The sequence below is a fragment of the Nanorana parkeri genome, unplaced genomic scaffold (assembly GCF_000935625.1).
Source record: "Nanorana parkeri isolate BGI_ZX_2015 unplaced genomic scaffold, ASM93562v1 scaffold1230, whole genome shotgun sequence".
NCBI lineage: Eukaryota > Metazoa > Chordata > Amphibia > Anura > Dicroglossidae > Nanorana > Nanorana parkeri.
Window position 1 is genome coordinate 497,642 of NW_017307498.1, and position 9,125 is coordinate 506,766.

Sequence of the window (9,125 nt, forward strand, 5' to 3'; positions counted from 1 at the left end):
AAGGTAAAGACCCCCCAAAAAAAGATCAATGTTGCCGAGTAATAACAAAATATCATGGATATGAAAGAATAAATGTTGCTCGTTTCAGATAACCGGCTTTGAGGGAGGGTCTCATAGGCGGGACAAAACGAACAATTTAATCATGACAAGTTGGATTTTCCTCAAATAGATGCAATTAATTGAGTATGTTTAATCAGATTGATGTATGTATTCATATTTAATCGTGTTTGGTTTTCTCAATATTATGTATTTCATGTATGATGTAATTATATGATATGTAAAACGCATTTACATATGTTTCGAGACATATGCACATATGTAATCACTTGATGCAGAAAATCCTTTTTCACTTAATTGAATAATGGGACACCATCACTTAGAAATCAATTTTAGTAGATTCACATAGGAATGTATAGTATGGATGGCATACTGGTTCACTACTTCACACGTTATATATAAAAAATGGGTTCTGAGCTTCCCCCTTATGCAGCATCCATTACTATGGACACATATACATGTATATATGTGCATGTGAGAATGCAGGGTGGGATATATGATTCCATACATATGAAGTTAACAATAAAATCAATTCTTTAGCACAGGCAACCCTCTGTCTTCATTCATCCTTGGAATCCCTTCTCTCTTGGCCCCAGGGTCCCCAAATTGACCTCTGGACATAGTGGTTATGTCGGGATTTTGATCCCTGTCTACACTCAATCTAGGGGAACCTGCCTATATCCAAACATCTCATTGGGTGGTAAGTGTTAGGTGGTTGTGGTGTGGGGATGACGGTGGTGGTAGGGCTCCTTCTGTCTGGCATAGCCGCCAAGAGCACTTTTCTTTCTGGAGACTAATTCTGGAGAAAAAAATTCCAGCACAATGGGCGAAGAGGGTTCTTTACAGTAAGAGCGGTTAAGGTCTGGAACTCACTGCCATCGGCAGTAATTTCAGCCAAGAGTGTAGATTTGTTCAAGAAACGTTTAGTCAATTTCTTGAGGGACCGTAATATCCAGGGATACCAGTATCCCTAAGAAAGAGATAATGCGTGGACCTATATGGGTTGGACTTGATGGACGTATGTCTTTATTCAACCCCAAATACTATGTAACTATGTAACTGTGAAATAGATTCATGTATTATATCAGATGAACTAATTTAAGATAATGTATATATTTTTTGCTAGAATAATCCATGATCACCTGAGGAAGCAATATGCGAAACGCTTAGGGACTTGATATATGGATCTGCCATTTGAATATATAGGATCAAGCAATATGAATTTGGTTTGAACATATGAAGAGTTAGGATGCATTTTGTTTTATATTTCTGCTTACAATGTATTTGATCTAGGTCGAAATCAATGAATTTGTATACATTTTGTATATTTATTATGTGTAGAATAAATACTTTTTATACCAAATAGAACAAGCGTTGGTGATATACCTCTCATTTGAACCCCCTTCTTTATTTGAATTTGCTAAAAGTGGTTATAACCCAGAGGGGGAGAGGTCACACCGGGGGACCATTGAGTTAGCAACTCACAATTGTATTTCTATTCAGACTTGAAGCTGACAGTTTTTTCTTCCATAATGGCAGGCGAGGCTCTGCTCACCTGCCTCCCCAGACCGTACGTCCCTGCTTAGACTACAGAACTGTCTCCAGAAACTAGAGACTATTCCAGACCACGTCCAGTTCCAGCACTCCACTAACAGCTACCTTTATAGTAACACACTCAACAGTCACTTTTTTGTGTGCAAATATTGAACATATAAAAAAACACATTCAACTGTATTTAAAAAACAAACAAACAATTACATTGTTAGAGGTTACACACACGTTATTATAAGATTTTACTGGTCTGACTGATTTGTTTTTCAGAAATGGGTGTTTTCCTGTGTGTGGAGCATGTCACAGATGTCAGTTCACGCCTGGAGAACCTATTCACTGCCATAAAACAACAATGGATTACCAATGACAGGTTGAATAGCAGTGTGGGGTGTGTAAGGTAGCTCACCCTGACACCATCATGGATACTTTTGTGAGCTGAAGTCTTAGTTGAAAACTCTGTTTAGTTTTCCAACCGTAGAATATGTTTTTTTCTTATCTCATACTTTTATTATCTTGTAGCATAGGGTGGAAGATGTTCAAAAGAGAAAATTACTTTCGTTCTTGCATAAAAATAAAAAAATGTGTTTAAAGTGACATTAAAGTCAATTTTTATTTCCCTCCCCCAATGTTAATGTCAGCACTTACCTTACATAGTTACATAGTATCTGAGGTTGAATAAAGACATAAGTCCATCAAGTCCAACCTATTGTGTGTGCATGTGTGTGTGTATAGGTCCCATCGCCCTCCGCTGGACTTTCTCCAGCTCAAGGACATCCTTTCTGTGGACCGGTGGCCAAAACTGCACCGCATACTCCAGGTGAGGCCGAACCATTGAAGTTTACAGTGGCAAAATTATAGAACTGTCCCTGCAAAACATTCCCTTCTTGATGCAGGACAGGACTCTACTAGCTTTGCTTACAGCAACCTGGCACTGTAATCTATTATTCAGTTTATGGTCTACAATGACCCCCAAATCTTTCTCCATTTCTGACTTCCCTAGCGGCATACCCAGTATTGTATAACCCAAAGTGCATAACTTTGCATTTATCGACATTAAACCCCATCTGCCACATAGTTGCCCACTCCCCTATTTTATCCAGGTCCTCCTGCAATGTTATCCTATCTTGGTCTGTTTCTATTAGCCTCCCAAATTTGGTATCGTCAGCAAACACTGAGATTTCGCTGTTTACTCCGTCCCCGATGTCGTTAATAAACAGGTTGAAAAGCATGGGTCCCAACACAGAACCCTGAGGCACACCGCTAATGACACTAGCCCAGTCTGAAAGGGCGCCATTTATTGATACTCTCTGTACCCGTTCCTTTAGCCAGTTCTCTATCCATGTACACACCCTTCCATCTATGCCCATAGCTCTTAGCTTGTATAGTAAGCGTTTATGAGGTACCGTATCAAAAGCCTTAGCGAAATCCAGATATACCACATCCACAGACCTCCCTCCATCCAGATCTCTACTTACTCCCTCATAAAAAGTCAGTAGGTTAGTCTGACAGGAACGGTCTTTGCTAAACCCATGCTGATTGTCATTAACTATACCATTATCCTGAACAAATTCTACCAAGTAGTCCTTAATCATTCCCTCTAATAGTTTACAAACTACCAACGTAAGACTAACTGGTCTGTAATTCCCAGGTTGGCATCTTGCCCCCTTTTTAAATATTGGAACTACCGTAGCCCTCCGCCAGTCACTCGGAACTCTACCAGTCATTAGAGAGTCCTTAAAAATAAGGAATAATGGTCTAGTTATAACCCCGCTTAGTTCCTTAAGTATCTTGGGGTACAGATTATCTGGTCCCAACGCTTTATTTGCATTAAGTAGACTAAGTCTTTGTTGTATCCCGGGTTCCGTCAACCACTTGGCTATATTTTGTGATGAACTCTGTATTTTATCATGGGTGTCAAACCCGTTTCCCTCCTAAGTGTATTCTGAGGAGAAAAAAGTGTTCAGCACTTCGGCCCTCTCCTTGTCATTTGTGACTAATTTCCCGCTTTCCTCCTTTATTGGGCCTATCTGCTCCTTTCTCCCCTTTTTACTGTTTATATATTGGTAAAACTTTGGGGGATTTTTTTTACTATCTGTGGCAATATGCTTTTCGCACTCTATTTTAGCCGCCCGTATTGCTAGTTTGCATCTTTTATTACATTCTTTGTAGTTATGGAACGCCAATGCCGTCGTCTCCATCTTATATTTTATAAATGCCACTCGCTTTTCCTTTATGTGATGCTTTACATTTGTATTCAGCCATACAGGTTTTGTTTGCGATCTTTTACATTTATTACCCAACGGTATACATTTGGCAATGGCAATATGTAATGTGTTTTTAAAACATTCCCACTTTTGGTCCGAGTTCAGATTGTGAAATACATTTTCCCATTTGATGTCCCCCACTAGGTGGTGCAGTTTATCAAAGTTAGCCCTTCTGAAATTAAGGGTTCTTGTCCTACCAGCCCGCTTCCCTTTCCTGTATCCAATATTGAAAGTAATCACATTGTGATCACTATTGCCCCAATAACAATACATCTATGCCCATAGCTCTTAGCTTGTATAGTAAGCGTTTATGAGGTACCGTATCAAAAGCCTTAGCGAAATCCAGATATACCACATCCACAGACCTCCCTCCATCCAGATCTCTACTTACTCCCTCATAAAAAGTCAGTAGGTTAGTCTGACAGGAACGGTCTTTGCTAAACCCATGCTGATTGTCATTAACTATACCATTATCCTGAACAAATTCTACCAAGTAGTCCTTAATCATTCCCTCTAATAGTTTACAAACTACCAACGTAAGACTAACTGGTCTGTAATTCCCAGGTTGGCATCTTGCCCCCTTTTTAAATATTGGAACTACCGTAGCCCTCCGCCAGTCACTCGGAACTCTACCAGTCATTAGAGAGTCCTTAAAAATAAGGAATAATGGTCTAGTTATAACCCCGCTTAGTTCCTTAAGTATCTTGGGGTACAGATTATCTGGTCCCAACGCTTTATTTGCATTAAGTAGACTAAGTCTTTGTTGTATCCCGGGTTCCGTCAACCACTTGGCTATATTTTGTGATGAACTCTGTATTTTATCATGGGTGTCAAACCCGTTTCCCTCCTAAGTGTATTCTGAGGAGAAAAAAGTGTTCAGCACTTCGGCCCTCTCCTTGTCATTTGTGACTAATTTCCCGCTTTCCTCCTTTATTGGGCCTATCTGCTCCTTTCTCCCCTTTTTACTGTTTATATATTGGTAAAACTTTGGGGGATTTTTTTTACTATCTGTGGCAATATGCTTTTCGCACTCTATTTTAGCCGCCCGTATTGCTAGTTTGCATCTTTTATTACATTCTTTGTAGTTATGGAACGCCAATGCCGTCGTCTCCATCTTATATTTTATAAATGCCACTCGCTTTTCCTTTATGTGATGCTTTACATTTGTATTCAGCCATACAGGTTTTGTTTGCGATCTTTTACATTTATTACCCAACGGTATACATTTGGCAATGGCAATATGTAATGTGTTTTTAAAACATTCCCACTTTTGGTCCGAGTTCAGATTGTGAAATACATTTTCCCATTTGATGTCCCCCACTAGGTGGTGCAGTTTATCAAAGTTAGCCCTTCTGAAATTAAGGGTTCTTGTCCTACCAGCCCGCTTCCCTTTCCTGTATCCAATATTGAAAGTAATCACATTGTGATCACTATTGCCCCAATAACAATATTCCGGAGTGGCTCGTGGCACCGGTAGTATCTCAGAGAAAACTACCATGGAGGTCCTTTCCTTCATCCTAGCTCCTAGGTCTCTGAACTCCTTTTTTAGGACACTCCATTTTCCTCCTATATCGCACTTCAATAGCTTATTGCTGGGCTTCAGGAGCCGAGCAATGACAGCTATGGGACCGGAAGTGATGCAATAAACGTTGCTCTCGGTCCCATAGAACGGGGAGGAGATCAGTTAATGGAGGTTCACCGCTCTCCTTCCCCAGCTTCCCTCCGACACCCAAGATGCAGGTCCCGGGCAGCGGAGGCCAGGAAACATGGCGGGGGTGCTGGGGGGGAGGGCACTTTACCAGCCCGTAGAAGCGATCTGGCGACAGCTGAGTCACCAGAATCGCTTCTATTGTAAAGCCAACAGTCGTCTTTATAAAAGAGTCCCGACGGAGTCTGTTTTAGTGACGTACTATGTACTAAGGGGTTAATACAGTTATAGCAGCTAGTTAAAATAATAGCTATGCTAATAGATGAATGGCAGCACCGTGATGTATCATTCGCCCATAAGCATAGCTAACATTATTTTAACTAGCTGCTGTAGTGATGTCTAGGTGATGAGGCCAAATTCCCTGTACATATGTGTAAAGTAGTTATTGAATAAAAAAAATTACTCCATGAGTTGAATAATACTGTAAAATATTTTATTATAATACTATATTTTGCTGTATTATTCAACTCATGGAGTCATCTTTTTATGTTGGCACTATAAATAATTGTAATTACACTGTTTCATATACCGTATTTTGCGGTCCATAAGACGCACCGGACCATAGGACACAGGGAGGTCCGGCGCGCCTTATGGAGCACTCGACAGACTGTAGCTTCTGTCACAGCTTCTATGACAGACGCAGTGACAGAAGCTGCAGTTAGTGACCGCGGAGACAGGTGGCGCTGTGATTACAGTGCCACGGTCTCAGTGATCACACAGAGCAGACGAAGAAAGTCTGTTCTTCGTCTGCTCTATGGTGATCTCGATTGTCGCCGCTGCTCGGTTTTAATACGAGTGATCTCATTAGATCACTCGTATTGAACGAGCAGTGGCTCCTACTGCTGAACTTGATCGCCGCCGCTGCTCGGCTTTAATACGAGTGATCTCATTAGATCACTCGTATTAAACAAACAGTGGCTCCTACTACTCGCCCGGCGCCCGAAACTGCATGTCTCGGGCGTCGGGATTCGCTCCATAAGACGCAGGCACATTTTTCCCCTCCTTTTGGGGGGAAAAAAGTGCGTCTTATGGAGCGAAAAATACGGTACTATTCATAGGAAACAGTGTAATTACAATTATTTTTAGCGCCAACATATTTTGAAGTGCTGTACAATAGTGTAGATGAGACAAGACTAAGTAAGTAATCTTGACAAGAATCATTGACATACAGAAACAATAGGTGAAGAGGACCCTGCCCATAGGAGCTTACAGTCTAAGTACATATTTTATTGTTACAGATTTTCTGCATACAAGACTTATGGTGCCCATACACTGTTCGAAGTTTGGCTGTTTTTTGAGGAACCAGCTGAAATTCGCACACTGTGTCGGGCCGTCGGCACGCTTTCGATCGGCATTCCTTGATCAGCTGATCGAAGGAGCCGGCTGGAAAATCTTTGATCGATCAGAGTTGGCAGCCAATGAGCTGCCCTCTCTTGTCGGGTATTCTGACAGGTGTCAGCGGCACCTGTAAGAATACAATGTGAACAGCGGGATTACCTGATCGACACGCTGTTAGTGTTGATGGAAGAATCGGGTCTATTTTTTTTTTTCAGCCCGCGGGCTGAATGAAAAAAAAATAGGTGTATGGCCAGACTTAGATTAGGGGCAATCACAAAAACAAAGTATGCATGTAACCTATTACATAACACAATATAAAAAGGGTACACCTTATGCTGTTATTTCTTTTAGGGACCTCTGCATATTAGGGAGGCTAAGAGCTTCTTTTCAGCAGAAAACCAAAGTCTGACATAGAAGGTCACTAGAGCTGAGGTATACTTGACATCTTTCAACTCCACTCCTACACACAGACGGGCTCCGGCTCACCCCTCCTCTTCACAACATAGGCGTTTGACTACGGCCGCCCCCCAGGAAGGTGCCGCCCTAGGCAAACGCCTACTTTGCCTCGCAGTAAATATGCCCCTGCCTGTTCATCAACAAAGACAGCAGCTATTGTGAACATGGCAGTGGAAGCTGAATGTTCAGAGGAACTGTACAAGTTCATTAGGATAGAAAAAAGACCATATAGTATTTTGGTTGACGAAAGCAACGATATCATGTGTGAGAAGGAATGTGCCATTTTAGCCTGGTACTATAATGAAACACAGGATAAGGTAACAGTTGGATTTGTAGACATGCCAGTGTGCAATGATGCCACAGCTGCAAATATATTCAACTCCATTGCATCATCCATGCATGACAAAGGCCTTGAGTGGTCTAATTGTGTAGGATTTAGCAGTGATAGCTGCAATGTTATGATTGGCAAAAACAACTCTGTATTGTCAAGAGTGAAAGCACAGGCCCCTCCTATTTACAGTGTTGGCTGTCCAAGTCACCTAGTCAACATCTGTGCCAAAACTGTGGCTAAGGAGCTTTCAATGTCACCTGAAGAACTGCTCATTGACATCTATTACTACTTTGAGAAAAGTTCTAAGAGAAGAGAAGACCTAAAACAGTTTCAAGAGTTCTGCAATGTTGCTCAACAGAGAGTACAAAAGCACTGTCCTACACGCTGGCTTTCTTTAGGAAAAGGTTTGGACCATCTACTCCACCAATGGCCAGCTTTGCTATCATATTTTGAGTCAAAAAGTGAGAATCTGAAGTCATCTCATATTCTGAAAAGGCTGAAAGATCCCCAAATGAAACGATATGCATGCTTTCTCCACAATGTCACACAGTGCTTTGCAAATTTCAATTTGATATTTCAAAACAAGGCACCTATCCTCTTCAAGTTGAATCAGAGCGTACAAAGCTCCTGCATGACATGGCAAGCAGATTTATTAAGTCGAAGGTATTGAGAGAAAACAACATTCGGGAAATAGATGTAAGCAACACTGAAATTTACCTCCCAGATGAAGAGCTATTTGTTGGGTACCTGGCCAGGAGGCAGTTGCTAAGTGAGGAAGGACAAGAGATGCCCCCTTACAAGACAAAGCAGTTCTTTAAAGATGTCAGAGCATTCTATGTCAGGAGCATTAAAAAAATCTTGGAGAAGTTCCCAATGGGAGACCAAGTCTTGAAGAATCTGTCATTGGTTAATATGGAAAACCAAGATGAGGTGAAACCAGAGCAGATTTTGATTTTGGCAGAGAGATTTCCAAATGTGATCAAGGCAGATGCCAGAGAACAGCTCCACTTGGACGTCCTGGATTATGTCTCAACAAATCTTGAGGGACTGGTGCCAAAATACAAAAGTTTACCAGTAGATTAATTATGGGAGAAGCTGTCTAAAGTAAAATCTGTGAGAACAGGGCAGTTGAGGTTTAAAGAGCTCTGCCAGCTAATGAAGTTGCTTTTGGTGCTGCAAAATTCTAATTGTGACATGGAAAGGGCATTCAGCATTGTGCGTCACATTAAGACGGAATTCAGAAGTCAGCTGTCTCACAAAACTCTTGTGAATCTGATGTCTTGCAAAATTAACAAATTTATTGGCACAGCTGCTATGAGGTTGAGACTTCCAGCAAAATGCTGAAATCTGCCAAACAAGCTACTGCACAGTACAATGAAAGTTTGCAAAAAAATGTGAAAAGCTATTTCTTCCTGTGTCG